We start from the raw sequence: 16,279 nt of genomic DNA, 5'->3' as shown, positions 1-16,279 counted from the left end.
AAAAAATATATATATATATATATGCATGCATAATGAAGACTTCAGCACTTTCTGGAAATTAGCATTTTCCTACCTGCAATTATTTCAGCAATTTCCCAGGAGACAGCCAAAATATGCATGGGTATTTAAAAAGAAGAATTAAAAATAAATTCCTTCTCAAAGGAAATTTTACTTCTAACCATTCTATTTACTCAGCCACAGCTTATCTGATCTAATCTGGTGAGATCTGAAAATGATTTCACTCTAGCATAATCTCAGCTGCTGAGTTACATATTAGATATTCTTCTGACAGGTTTAACCACTTATTTCATGACAATTATGTAAAGCGATCTGGACTGCTGTAGCGTTGTAAAGCTAAGTTCTCTTTTTGAAGAAATTCATGGCAACACAGCACGAATATTACAAGAGTATAGCATATAATTAGAATTCTGCAGAATTGAAAAATATAAACTTAGTTTAAAAAGCAATCAATCTGGGACAAATTGTTAATTGTAGTAACTCTGGCACCTGTATAACAAGAAATGGCTGGAACCATGTATACTGATTTTAAATACAAAAAGGAAGAACTATTTCTCAGCAGGACGTTACAGAGAGATTTGTGACTAATTCAATCTATAAAAAAGCACAACAGAAATCATCCCCAGGTGAGAGAATAAGTTTGCATCTGGCTGGGAGCGAAAGGAATAACAGTTTCAAGCTCCTTTACCAACTACTGAGCACTTGCATAGCAGTGATAAAACTGTACTGGGGTTATCTCACAGCAAGCCACTCTTGATTCAGTGAACATGTACAGACATGCTTTATTTTTAGCATAGACTTAATCCACTCTGTTTCAATGAAAGCACTTGCATATACCCTTATCAGACTGAAGGACGGTGCCCTGCTGCATACTGATTCTGGTCCCTGTTAAGTCTGAATTTTAAATTACATGAAGGACATATACTGCTACTACAAACTAAGCCCACAATCCCTTCTCACCCCCTATACCACACATTTTTAAAAACTTTTAAAAATGAAAGGTTTCATTGATGACCTATCAGCCTGCATCAAGATGCTGGAAGGAATTGCTTTCTTAACCGCTGGTTTGACTCAAATTCTGGCAGGAGGATGCAGCATCATATTTTTCAACCACCGTTTTTTTCACTGAAGGATTTGAAATAAAAAATTCTATTGAGCACAGAATAAAACTGAAACAGAGGTTATAAAGGAACAGGATGACCCAGCTAAAGAATCTGTTGGGCATTTTGGATTACACCTGGGTGCTAAGCATAAAAGCAAGGCATACAGCTCTCTAGAATGAAGAATTGTAGGGAAGCTGCCTTAAGGGGCAAGAACAAACATTTACCTATTTACAGGATTAGATCATGTGCCAGGAGGTTTGAAAGAGTTGGAGGAAGACTAGGATTCTCTGTGCAATGTTCTGCATCATCAACAGAATTATTTACTACGGAACGGATCCACAAAAGGGTTTAGCATCATTGTCACAGCACTTACCTTTCCACCACCCCAGGGAACTGACAGCTGTGAACAAGGCAATTCAGCTCCTGTTTCAAGGTGTTGCAGAGTTAAGCAACTAAAAAGGAGTTCCACAAAAGCAGCACATCATTTGGAAGGCATTTAAACCAACATGGAAATGCTTCCTTAAGCAACAACCCTTCTCCAGGACAGAGGGGGTTTTTTTTTCTCCAAAGAGAAGAATACAATTCAGTTTTCCAAGATTTTTCTTGGAATTCCAAGGGTTCTTTCTTGGAATTAAAATGTACATTAACGGTTTCTCACAAACCACAGCTACAAGAGGCAGCAGAGTAGCATTGGGGATTTTTTTTTTTTTTTTACATGTTTGCACTTTGGGTGTCAAAATTTGGCTTTCCTACAGAACACGATGCATAAATTGCAGTTACAGTAATTCTCACAGTCCTGAATGAATTGACCTGTTTTTAGAGGGAAAGACTGTAAACTGAGCACACTCAAAAGGACAGGGCAGTGGAAAATATGGGTCCAATTATACAATTTTTACAGTCACTTTTTAAAGCAGAACCATATAATTTGAGAAAACCAGTGTGGCAGGTAGACAGCCTGAATATTTGGAAGGGAAAAGTTACTTCAGTAAGTGCACATTCTAGGAAAGGTTCTTTTTAACATTCTTCTAATCAACTAATTACTGTCAATTGCTTTTCACAGCAGGCTGATTCTGGATTAGGACCAAGAATGTAGCTCTCAGTTACAATCAGACAGTCCCTTTCGTCAGTACATCAGACGTAGTTTTAAAAATATGTCACCTTCAGGTTCCTGATTGAAAGTATTTTAGTAGTAACCCTCTCAAATTAAGACCTTAAGAATTATGGTTAGACAAGACGTGGAATTACACTGAGAAATAGTCAGGCTGTCACTCCTCCTTCTGCATAGTCTGTGCAACTTTTACTGTATGTGATGAATCACCCCACTCGGGGTCCGGACACTTGCGGAGGGGTTGGGGGGGTGGGGGGGTGGAATCACTAAACAAACTAAAGACTGCAACTGTGTTATCTTTAAGATGAGACATTGTGCATAACTAGCTTGAGTGGCTGGAGTAATTCTGGCCCGCCACTCAACTACACATTGCATGCTGCTTCTACCTCAGTCAATGGAATTTGGCAGAGAACAAAATCAGGTCACCTTCTGCTTTGCTAAGCCTGGCCACCTTGAGCAAGGAGTGACAAATTAACAAAGGAAAGTTAAAAAAAAAAAACAACCATGTATGTCTCACTCATCAGAAAAACAAACATCCTCTCCACTACCATTTCTTCACAGACTGAGAGTACAATGATTCAGTAAATGACACATCAGGTAGAATGAAACTTTGGAGTATGTGTCAGCACACCAGGAAGAACGAAGGCTGTGGGGACACCTGGTTATTGTGTCCTCCTTGTAGCCTAGAAGCAGAATGAATAACCTTTAGACTAAACAGATTTTCATCAGGCTACCCAGTAATATGAGCAAGTCTTGCTTGAAATTCTTTTGAGCATTTCATTATCCCAGTTACCCAGAATTTAAGGCCCTATAACTAGACATCATTTATGGCGGGTATTGTCACTATCTGGAGATTTTCATATTGCACAACAAAAGAAATACAATACAATCGTGAAGCAAGCATGATCCAACACTGCTGTTTAAGGCACTTATTTGAAGTAGAAAATTGTGCTGTAATCCTCTGGCATGGAAATCAGTCATCCCAGAGTCCCTATCTCCTCCCATCTCTTTAAGCAGCTGTTTCAACAGCCTCTCCTATGGTCACTCATTTCATAGGGCAGGAGAGATGGGTTTAGAGTAAACAGTTCTCTTCCACAGGGAAATACTAAAAGGATAAGTAGTTAGTAGTTTACAATTAATACAAAGAAAAGTAAATATAATAATTTTATATAAGATACACTCATTCACAAGATTAATAATCTTACCTAGATACTAAATTACTCCCACCTATCACTTAGGTATCCCACAACATCGCAGTTTGCAACATCACAGAAGGCTATACATACAGAACTGGTATGATTGGGGTTACATCGGCAGAAGGTACAAGAGAAATACAAAACAATATTGAGTATTATTCAGTTTAAAAAACATCGTCTTTTTCATGCATTCCCTAAAACACATGAAATTACTGGTAATTCCACCGGTTTCTGGCAGGTACCTAACACAAAGGAATGACCTTAGAGACAAAACACTGCAAAATTGATGGCCTTTCCAGATATCTTTCCTGTTGCCTACATATTTGAGCAAATAAAGATGCAAAAATAAGATCAGAGAATAAAAGAGATAGTAAATATGAAGTTATTCATATCCAGATTCCCCCACTTAGCTGCTCACACAGAATAGAGAACAATGGCAGCATCTCAGATACCAGGCTGGTTTGGAAAGGGTTTAAAAGGTGACTGGATATTTAACTTAGTCTCTCATTTTTTGGACTGTAGTAATATCCAAACAGATACAATCTACAAACTGCAAATTTCAGCATAAGAAGGTATTACCAGCTAGAGCTTTTGTCAGTGAGCTAACGACGTTATCTTCCCTCCTTTTTCCTGACAACAAAGTGGAAAAGAAATTACATTATCTGACCACACAATGTAGATTGTTTCAGATACCAAACTGCCTTTGAACTGAAATAGAGTCAGTTTGTGCTCATTTCAACAGAGCAATTGATGCTCCTTTTACTAAGCCAGGTCAACATTTCCTTGAAGTTTTCAAACAGTAAGAAATGTTGTGCACTTTGGTGCATGAATTTAGAAGGACCCACCGGTTCAGCCTATTCACACTACACACTGCTTCATTCCTATTTTCAAGCATCTGGGTCCCTCCACCATGCATAACGTGACATGTTAAGAACCAACAGCGATTGAAATAAACTGTGGGATGGGACAAATTTGTACTGGTGAATTTGTTTGTTTCATGAGCTGAGGTCTAACGAAGAAGTATATTAGAAATGAGTCACTAGAGAAGTCATCAGGTCAGCTTCTACGTGTGATTCATTCCAAAAGAAGCCACATGCCCGTATATGCCAAGGCCTCCTTTGAGAAAATAATGTATTTTGTGATTTATATTGTTTCTCTGTGTAAGTATTGGGCAATAGTCTAATATCAAACAGATCAGTTTTCCAGACTTTTAATTTATTAATAAAACATTAATAGGCAAAACCATGTAATTCAGAAAGCTGTCCACCACAGCACTTAACTTGAAACAGGAATGTAAGATTATCAAGTACTCACATGATTTGAGCAATACTGCTTCTTTTAAAGTGTATGTGAGTTATGGCTGTTGGAAGCATCTGTTTACTCAAATACAGTGTTTGGTAACCCTAGCAATAGTTTATTTATTTATTTAATGCCCCACAGGTCAAGCCCTCAAGCTTGCCAAACCGAGGGCAGTTTCTTAAACAGTAGTAGAGTCCAATAAAAAAAAATTGTTCTATATTGCTGAGTCTTGAATGGTGCTATGTATGTTCAATGATAAAGAACTTCGGTTTCTAAAATGCTGTTAATCTGGAAGATTTCAGCAGCACTTAAAAAACAAAACAAAACAAAAAGCCCTTGGAAACAAAATTAATTAGTCTGGTTGCCTAACTGATTGATCTAGGAAATTCTTGCCAAACATTCGTGTCTTACTGTCTCTTCCAAATTTTAAGGGATTTTAATCTTTTTTAAATTACTCTGTAAAGTGACAAACACAGCATTATGCTGGATACCTCATCAACAGAAGTGTGTTTTAGGAACCATGAAATTTAAAACTGTTGTATGGCACTTTGCCCTTGACCTGTATCACTCAAAGCCAAGCATGCACACATGACTGAGAGGCCTGGCAGTAAAAGAAACACTGAGTAACATCTCGAAGAAGGATGTCATGATGCATGATTGATAAAAAGAGGACATCCAAGACTTCCTTCTCTTCTGAGATGCCTCCTAAAGCTCTTGCACATTGGTAATTCCTGAAGTTTGGTATCTTTCATCCACACACTGTGGGAAATGAAAATAACAGTTTATTGATTTGGTCTGCTTTCCTGATCAGGGAGTTGTTCTCCCCTTCCCTGCAGTTATTATCTAACTTCTGCTTTTTGAAGTTTTCTTCTCTTTATAACAACAAATTCAGAACCTCCTATAGTTTGAAAAATAGCAGTGCAAATGATGCTGCCATGGTTTAACTCTAGCCAGCAACCAAGCACCACACTGCCACTTGCTCACTCCCCCCTCAGTGGGATGGGGAGAGAACTGGAAGAGTAAAAGTGGAAAAACTTGTGGGTTGGGATAAGAGCAGTTTAATAATTGAAATAAAATAAAGTAAAACAGTAGCAGTAGTAATAGTAATAAACAAAGCAAGTGATGCACAATACAATTGCTCACCACCCGCTGACTGACGGCCGGCCGGTCCCCGAGCAGCGATTGCTGCCCCCCAGCCAACTCCCCCAGCTCTATAGGCTGAGCATGACACCATATGGTGTGGGACATCCCTTGGGTCAGCTGGGGTCAGCTGTCCCAGCTGTGTCCCCTCCCAGCTCCTTGTGCACCCGGCAGAGCACGGGGAGCTGAAATGTCCTTGGCTAGTGTAAGCACTGCTTAGCGACAACTAAAACGTCAGTGTGTTATCACCATTATTCAAATGCAAAACACAGCACTATACCAGCTACTAGGAGGAAAACTGACTCTATCCTCACCAAAACCAGGACAGAGGCTTTTCTATTTCATTTAACACAAACTCTGACATCAGTTAATGACAGCTTGTGGAAAGGCTGTCCTCTGCAGGGGTGCCCTGGGGCAGCAGCACTGTTATTCCACCCCCGCTCTAGGGTCTGGAGAGCAAAGGGGTAGCACAGGGAGGGGAGAGGAGGGGAAAGAGCAGGGACAGCGCCCTGGTGGGTGGGGTAGGCGTGACGTGATCCATCCCCTCCTGCCCGAACTGCACACCTCTCCCGACAGCTGACATGACTCTGCCATCCAGGACTTCCAAGGCAAAGGAGCAGAAACGGTGCTGGCTTAGCATGCAGACAGCTGAACAACCTGCAGTAGAGACCTCTGCCATGACAGGAAAAGCCAGGTCACTAACACTGCCACACTCCTCACAGACCTGTACCCCCTGCCCAAGCCCTAGAAGGGCACTCCTCAGCACTCCTTATGGGACCTGACATTGCAAAGGTGGATAGTCACTGAACACCATCTGAATGCAAGCTGGCGAGAAAGGTCAACATTAAAATTGGGTGAGAAACCCAGGGCAAGAATTTGGAAGTCAGATTAAATTGACCTGAGTGGTTCAGAAGGAGATGATACATGACTAGGCAAGGGCCGGGACCAGAATAGAGATATGGGTTTGCAGGAGAAATCTAGGACAAGACAACAATGAGAATGAGGCTGAAATGAAGAAACTGGAAAGCCAAGACTGGGACCAGACAAAGAATCAGAGTGGGGGAGAGACAGGACTGTAACAAAGACAGGCAAAAGGAGCTGAGCAGCAGAGTTAAGGCTAGCATAAAGTGGACACAAAAGCAAACATCTTCCCAAGGATGCTCCTGTACAAGATGCAGACTGGGACCCTGGCCTCTCAATACCACTGTTTCTCTGATTTCTGAACATTCATCAGCAAAAACTCTGTAAACAGTGTATGTACCAAGATGATGGCAGGTGTCGTTTCTGTATTTCCGCTCTGCTTCACAAAGAATCTACTTTCACCCATCCCTGTCAGGTGAGGACTATGTCTGCCTGTAGGAGAAATGAAAGCACAGGCCACATTCTCAAATCCTGTGCCCAAAATGAGTGGAAACTTCGGATCTTAATGCTTCTGCGTTTCAGTTTCCTTTCTCTGATAACACCCTGCTCCCCTCTTACTGAAATATTGTGAAAAACAGTGAGGCATTCCAGGACATCAGAAGAAATCCACTCTGAATACAGGACAGGATTTTAATATTGTACATTAAAGTAACATGGGGCTACCCATCCAACCACAAAGCAACAGCAAAATTAATCTTCATGTTAAATGAGGCCACTTAGGTTTTCCTGTGAATGAGACAGAATGCTTCCAGAAAAAAAACAGCCTGTTTCCATACAATCAAAAATAATGGGCGTATGCCCACACGTAAGGAGGCTGAGGCTTAATTCAGGCATTCCCTAACTTTTGCAAGTATCATACTGCTCCTTTAACATCAGAAATCCTGCACATGCGTATGCATTTAGTCTTAGATGGATGAGTGACTGTGAGAATCCATAGTGAACAACACAAAGCTGAAACGTTAATCTTTCAAGGCCTTGTGAATAGCAACTTTATTACCTTCCCATTTGTGCTGGTTTTGGCTGAGAAGGGGTTAATTCTCTTCACTGCGGTGCCTGTGGTGGTCGGGGACCTTTCCAGCTTCCCACTCTCTGCCACATCAGTGGGAGGCTGGGAGGGGCGGGGCCATGGGAGGTTGGGGGGGCGGGGCCACGGCCGGGGCAGCTGACCCCGACTGGCCAATGGGATGTTCATTCCGCACCATGTGACGCCATGACCAGTATACTAATGGCAGCGGTTGCGGCTTGGGTTGGTGGGCAGTGAGCAATTGTGTTGTGTGTGGTTTGTTTTGGTGGTTCACTCACCTCCCCCTGGGTTTTGTGCCTTTTGTTGTTTTTCCTTTCCCTTGCCTTTTTGTTGTTGTTGGGTTTTTTTAAATTTCATTTTAATTATTAAACTGTTCTTATCTCAACCTACGAGCGTTACCCTTCTGATTCTCTCCCCCGTCCCACCAGTGGGGGAGTGAGCAAGCAGCTGTGTGGGGCTGAGCTGCTGGCTAAACCACAACACCATTTTTCAGAAAAATAAAAAAAAAAAAGAAAACTTACAAAAAGACCAAATGTTTGAAAGAGTCAAGAAAATACACAATGCTGAAAAGGTTATACTTCTAATCAGACACTAATAATGTGTTTATGATTGTTGTGGTTTTGCCCCAGTCTACAGTCAAGCACCATGCAAACACTTGCTCACTCCCCCCGGTGGGACGGGGGAGAGAATCGGAAGGGTAAGTGTGATGAAACTCATGGTTTGAGAGAAAGACAGTTTAACAGGTAAAGCAAAAGCCACATGAGCAAGCAAAGCAAAACAAGGAACTCATTCACCCCTTCCCACGGGCAGGCGGGTGCTCAGCCCCCCCCAGGAGAGCAGGGCTCCATCACGCGTAACGGTGACTTGGGAAGGGAAACACCGTCACTCCAAACGTCCCCCCTTCCTTCTTCCCCCCAGCTCTATATGCTGAGCATGACACCATATGGTGTGGGATATCCCTTGGGTCAGCTGGGGTCAGCTGTCCCGGCCGTGCCCCCTCCCAGCTCCTTGTGCCCCCGGCAGAGCACGGGGAGCTGAAAGTCCTTGACCAGTGTAAGCGCTACTCAGCAACAACTAAAACAGCTCCACATTATCACCGCTGTTTCCAGCACAAATCCAAAACACAGCCCCATACTGGCTACTACGAAAAAATTTAACTCTACCCCAGCTGAAACCAGGACAATGATCGTTGTAGGAACCAAGTGACCTATATTTGCTAGAAAATAAGTAACCTTTAAGCACAGGCACTTATGCTGGGCATTCAAACAATATGCAGTTTTAGCACGTGAAAATCATCTGCAGAGAGTTAGGAAAATGTAATCTTGAAGACAAGGATTTATTTACCAAAGAAAGTATTATTAGTGAATTACAAAAATATCTGTAAGCCAGGAGTTATTTTTAGCTGGAAACAATTAATTTTAAGGAAGTGCGATCAGATGTGCATCAAGAATGATAAATGGAATGAAGCTTTATGTACACATAAATGTGATGCAAGGATTGTAGTCTCATGTGATAACAAGGGAAGAACAAATGACTATGTTTAGCGGTACCAGTAAAACCAGTAGTTTCCTGTACATTAAACTCCAAAATATTCTAAGATCAACAACCTTGAAAAGACAAAGTGAGTAATTTAACATTTTCAGTAGATGAAAAAATAACATCTATTAAGGAAATTCTTGTACCTGGTATAAACATAACTCCTGCAATGCAACATTTTTGGCTAAGAACGTCCTGCGGAAGCTGTTCAGCCAGAACAGCATACGTAGTGTTCTAGATAGATCTGTGTAGCATCCTACAATGTTGATATAACATTGTTTTTACATTGATTTGCATTTGTTATTCATGGTGCATTTGTTTAAACGCTTCAGCTCTAAAATGTCATAGTCAAACAGAAAGCTTTTGACTACACTGGAGTGAAATACAAATTCCATAATTCTTGTAACAAAAGCGTGGCATGCGCTTTCATTATCGGGATAGTCCTATGAGGACTGCTATAACCGTTTACAGATGAAGGACTTCAGGCACACTCCTGCAAGTCACCCAGGGAGGAAGGGATGGAGGTAAGCCCACATTCTTTCCAACCTTAACGATTCTGTGCTCTCATTTCTGAACAGCCCCATTAAAAAGAAACTGAATTAATTGAGCTCTTAATCTCTGTAAAACAGTTACTGTAAGGGCCTGGTTAAGGGCTGGGTTGTCCCAAAGCAGCTGCTCCAGCTGTGCCGCAGCCATGTCCCACCCTGGCAGCATGTAGCTCACTGAGGTACACCTCACCTCGCCCTCAGGCTAATGTCCTGTCCCCGGGGAAGTGCCCCCGCTGTCCCACTCCTGGCGGGGGCAGTGGGACAGCAATGAGATGGCCCTGGCTGCCAGGCCCTGCCACCCCCATGGGAATGCACTGTGGCTCCCAACTCACCAGCCCACAGGAAGCACCCAAAGAGCTACCATATAATCACCAGTTCCTCTCTATTTTGTTTTTTTGTTTGTTTGTTTGTTTTTTTCAGGGCATTGTGAAGGTGGGTTCTTCCCAATACCAAGTTAATGAGACATGCCAAGCAAAAGAGATTTTTTTTTTTTTTTCAGTGAAAGTCAATTTTGGTTCTAAACAAAAAGAAATATCCTTTTAAAAACGTTTTGTAGAAGATGCTATTTCAGAACTCGTCCTCCCTTTCTCGTTTAAGGCCCCATTTATTCTGCTTCCACGATATAATCAGGATAAGAATATCCTTCCCCTGTATGAACACCAACTTGTAATGGGAACCAATAATTACAATCCATCATGGGAGATGCAGTTTCACAGGCAATTCTGGCCCAACAGAAAAAACGGGGAGATGAACCCTTAGACTTTGTAAAGAATTTGTCCCAGCCGCTGTAGATGTTGCATTTCTAGATGAATAATGACCAATTGGTGATCACATAATCTGAATTCTGGAATGGCTTTCCAACTTTTTAAAGTATTTAAAGACCTTAACCCATTTTTTTCTGGTGTTGAAATAATTCAGGCTTAGTATGTAAACCCAGAGAGCAGGAATAGCTGCTCTGGTTAGCTGGAGTAAAAGTGCACCACATGTCCAAGGACAGTGAAAACTCTAGGAGACAGAACAGTAAAAATTTTAAAGAGCAAGTAAAAATAACCAACCGAACAAAGCAAGAAGTTGCCTACAGATACCCAGGATCACCTAAGGACTGCTGCAGCTGTTTCTCCTTCCCACATACAGAAGTTTTAGATAAACCAGTACGCCAGAAAAGAGTTTTGAAAGTGCAAAAAGTCGCAGAAGAGCAATTAGTCATAACCTAGTAACTACAAAGAAGGCAGTTTACAAGGAACAGCTGAATTTCCAGCTTTCTGCAAGTCAAAAATGTGGGTAGGACCTACTGAAATAACTTGTCTACGTGCTTTCTTGTGAAATCACAGGACTCACTAGCCTTTGGTTCACCCTGAGAGGATTCCTTCAGGCTTCAATCACTAAAAGATTTTACTATTGCAATTGAAAGGTAAAGCAGGGCCTTCGACTTATCACAAAAAATGCAGCTGTTTTTCAAATGTTAGGTGACTATTTACATGCTGGAAGGTTCAGAGCAAAACACAAGTTAAAGGCATACTTATTGTCATAGCCAACATACAATTTTCTTTCCATTTATTATCAGTAAGTATATATCACAGTAATACCACCTCAGCTATTGATGATGATGATGGTAGTAGGAGCAACAACAATCCCCCACCCACATTTTGTGTCTCACTTTTTCCAGATTCCTATGCTTTATTTTTGTGTTTTTTTCAGAGGAGAGGGTTTAGGGGACTTTTTCCCTTCCATATCTCAGCCTCTAAAAATAAGGGTGAAAGGAAGAGTGGAAAAATGCTGGAATCGCTGATGGCTTCTGTGGTAAGATGGTGTTTGCATTTCTAGAAATTCCAACGTCACCTTAAAGAACTGCAACTCTTCAGCCAAGCCTTCCCTCAAAAGTGCACCAAAATAGACCACGCATTTTTTTTCGAAATGTAAAGGGATTGCCATATGCCTTTCAAAATAATCTGATAGCAGAGATGTGAGAAAAAGAAACTTGATTTCTGCAGATTTTTTTTTTAAATGCAACACCAGTTGTTGGGTTTTTTTTTTCCTATTTCAGTAGACATCTGCAGGGTTGGTTCGATTTTCCCCACCCTGCGGAAAGAGGGATTATCTAAACCAAAGTATTTCTTCAGAAAAAGATACTTTACTTTCCCTTTGAAAATGAGTCTTTTTTTTTTTTCCTTAGAAAGCCTTCTACCTTTCTTTTTGCCAAACTTTATAAAGAAACAAATTCAAACAAGATTGACTTACATTTCATATTACATACAATAAATACAAAGACTTTCCAGATATAGGCAGTGAGGTACCTGCAAAGTTCTGGTAACGCAAACTTTTGGCAGATAACGATGGATGATACATCAACTTCTTTTAGCACCACTAAATTGACTTTGCCAATCTTCAGCACCTTTGCCAATGTCTTTGTGCAAAGTCTTAGAGGATTTTTTGTTTCAGTGGCATTATCACAGCTTTTACAGTAACCACGGTTCATCTTTACTTATTCTACACTACTTCTCTCCATAGAAATGCCGCCTCTTTCCATTTATCAATTGCTACTATTAGAAAGCACTGATGACAGCAGTAGCGTTACCCCCTATATTCTTATCCTCTATATTTTTTTCTTGCTGAGAGATTACTTTATTTTCATTGTCTCTGAACAGCAGCTATACAGTATCAAGTATTTCCTTGGCTTTTAAGAGCATCTACCTTCTGGAAAACCAGAGTAAATTCTATTTATAGCTGGATTTATTTTAGAGATAGCTACAATAATAATAGCAATCCCTGACACCTGGTACCATCAATTAAGAAATTTTGGCCCTCTATTACTTACTAATGGATGAAGCATGAGATTAATAAGTTCATATCATTTTCTTGCCAGACTTATTAAATATACTTTTCTTTAATTCCTTGAATTTCACTTAACATTTGTGATACTCAAATATCATCCTTCAAATATTTATGTTGTCTACTTTTATTTTTGCTATGTTTAAACTTCAGTCAAATTTTTACTTGTTTCATATTTTCTTTCAGTTTAATAATAGTACTGCAGCAAACTGATTGCCACTACTGTTAGCAGTTAGAATCTTAATTTATGTCATTGTAATATCTTTGGACGTAATTTCTCAGCAAACTCTCTAGTTTTTATTGCTTTCTTTTGCTAAGTTTTTAAAAAATAAAATCTTGAAAATGCTCACATTCAAAGTTGTACTTGAGAATATATAAAAAACACAGGAGCAAACTTTACAAGAGAGATTTGTCTCTTCAGTCTGTTCTAATTGTATATCCCTTCTACTTCACATCAAACCTAGGTAAATTCCACTTCCAAGAGTTCTTTCACATTCTACATGTCATATATGATTTTCCAAAGAACCATAAAGCAGTTAAGTCTCTGACAACAGATTTCACCAGCAAAACATGAATCTGCTTCTGAAGGCAGCTACGTGGGATTGCAGCAGCCTAAGTGTTGTTTGCCTAGCTGGTAAATTTGTTGTCCTGGGCAGTGACAGGTGTCAGCAGTCATCGGTGCAAAGACACATTTATTTATGGCGACATAAAAGAAAAACTTTCACTTCTAAAAACAGATTCGCACATCTGCTTTGGAGAGAAGCATTTTAAGAAATAAACAAACTTTAAATTTCTACCTCAGAAGTGAAAATACTGATTTCATTACAATTCCAAATCCTTCAAAAGATAAGGAGGACCTGATCCAAGCTGTTGCTCAGCAAAAAATGAGGGAAACGGGCCTAGAAATATCAAGGGCCAAGAAACAGTAGCATCACCTTTTTCGGTTAGGAACTAAACCTGGCTCCAGTTCACCCCACTCAGCATTTTGAGTAGTGAGTGGCACTGGGCCACTAACGTGCGGCTTAATTAAAGACATGCAAAATGCCACTAGTGACTTCCTGGAGAAAGACAGCTATAAAAGCTGTGTAAATGAAATCAAAGAGAAGTACCACCCAAGCGTTGGCGCGGATGGCCTACGCTCTCGGTTGTGGTTTCTGCAGGGCGGGAACAGGTTGTTCCACAACCCACGGCTGTATTTCCTTAGTTCCGAAGGCTCGAGAGCTGGGCAACCCCTGCATATACGACAGCCTGATGTCGTGGTGTAGCCGGCAGCGCAGCCCCACACAGCCGCTCGCCCCCTCCCCCACCAGTAGATGGGGGAGGGAATCAGAAGGGTAACGCTCGTGGGCTGGGATAAGAACAGTGAAATAATTAAAATTAAAAGAAACAACAACAGAAATGCAATGTAAAGGAGAACAACGAGAGGCGCAAAGCCCGGGGGAGGGGGGAAGGGAGGGGGGAGGGGGAACGAACCGCCCGCGCCGCAGCCGCTCGCCGCCCGCCGACCCGACGCCGCGCCGCTCCCGAGCCGCCAACTGCCCCCCCTCCGTATACTGGTCATGGTGTCACGTGGTATGGAATGAACCTGCCATTGGCCAGTCGGGGTCAGCCGTCCCCGCCATGGCCCCGCCCCTCCCAGCCCCCCCCCCCGCCACGCGGCAGAGCGCGGGAAGCCGGAAAGGCAGCCGCCCCCCACAGTGAGGAGAATTAACCCCTTCTCAGCCACAACCAGCACACCTCAGCACCACTTTGCTTCACAAGTGTTCATAGTGAATAATTTGCTTCTTCCTTACTGTATGCCACACACATGCCTGGTTCTGCCTATCACCTAGTGAGAAAAACTGGATAATCAGAGAGGCAAAATAATGATAGTCTGGTTCTCCACAGCAGTATCGCGTTCCTTTGAGGACAGCAGCTGTACAAAGAAGGGACTGGCCAAGAAGATGACACAGCTAAGTTCTTTGCAAGTTAGCAAACAAGACTTGAGCATCCCTCAAGCCCTAGATGAGTAGATTCATGTTCTGCAACATTCATCCATCTACTCTGATGTAGCAGATGCCGGCTAACATAGCAGAGTGATCTGAAAAACATTTTTTTGTTGTTTTTCATTTTCCAAGGGTCAATTTAAAACTTATTCCTGCTTCTCCAAAGATATCATCACATTTCCTGAACACTATTTTGAGTCTGAGATTCAAATTTAAAAGTATGACAAATAAAAAGCTATCTCTTTTTTTCTAAGTTTTACACATTTTCCACACAAAAACCATAAGCAGACATGATTCTGTTAAAAAAAAAAAAAAAGTCACAAATCCTTAACAGAACTCAGCTTGGAGCTTTTAATTATATCAAAAACAGGTTAAATCTCAGCTACTTTCAAAATTTGCATGGGATTGCTTTTCTCCTGTTTGATAGCAAACAACAAAGCAAAGATCTTCTTAAGCAATCTTACTTTTTACGCAAAGCACCATTCCAGTTATCTAACTGAAGAAGCCATCTGTGTTTTACCGAAGTGCCACGGTCTTCTCCCCTTACCAATAACCTTCTGGTTTGAAAGGCCAAGAATTTTTCTCAAACAGTTGAGGATTTGCTTGGACCTGTAAGTAAAAAACAAATTCCACTTGTCCAGTGCTGCCCTGAGGTAATTGTGGTTGGATTTTTACTTTTGCAATCTGGTTACACTTAGTATTATTCTTCCTATTTTCAAGTTTACGTTTATGGAACTGATCTATTTCCAATAAGATCATTCACTGAAGCCCCACCAAGAATCCTGCAGGCTGGAACTTTCAGTGTTGTTTAAACTAGAGCCATTTTGTATATTATCCATTTCAAATCCCACAGTTTTTCATTGGGCACAAGAAGTTGGAAAAACTTGTTGAAAAAGAATTCTGCAATTCAAGTTTACTGACAATTCAAAATTTCTGTTAGCCAGAAAGTTTTTTAATTCTTTTATAGATATGCTGATAATGTTACAGGAATTTAACATGTGGCTGCTGGCTATGACAGCGTACGTTTAAAATGTACAGGTTTTAAATTCTACAGCCTATGGAGACAACTTCATACTGTTGCACATTAACCAGATCCTCAGGTGTGCTTGTACTAGGTATAGGGCAAATCAAAAAGCCATGTCACAAAACACACATAGCACATAGCTTTGACCACTTTGTCTGCTTCCTGCCAACAAATCCATTTGCTTTCAGACTACTTCTGACATTCCAGTCCTCTGAGCAATTCTAAACAACCATTGTTTTCCAAACATCAGCATGCCACAAGAATGCTTTCTACTTTCCCCCTAAATACAAAATTTCTCTCAGGAAAATAACCCTGGCCTTATGTCGACACTGAACAATATTTAATCTTGAAGATCTAGAGGTCTACAGTCCTATTTTGTGATAGCAAAAACAGGAGGTTTAGATTATGAAAAAAAAAAATCAAGCCATTGGATGTCAAATAATTTTTTTTTTAATAGAAAAGCTTTTTTTGTGGGTTTTTATTTTAGTTAACTTATTTATCAGTCAGGTTTTTGTTTTCCTTCTATGGGTCCTTAGGCTTGGACATAC

The sequence above is a fragment of the Phalacrocorax carbo genome, chromosome 9, assembly GCF_963921805.1.
Source record: "Phalacrocorax carbo chromosome 9, bPhaCar2.1, whole genome shotgun sequence".
Taxonomy (NCBI): Eukaryota; Metazoa; Chordata; class Aves; order Suliformes; family Phalacrocoracidae; genus Phalacrocorax; species Phalacrocorax carbo.
The sequence above is the reverse complement of the archived record's forward strand: the minus strand, read 5'-3'. Positions refer to the sequence as shown.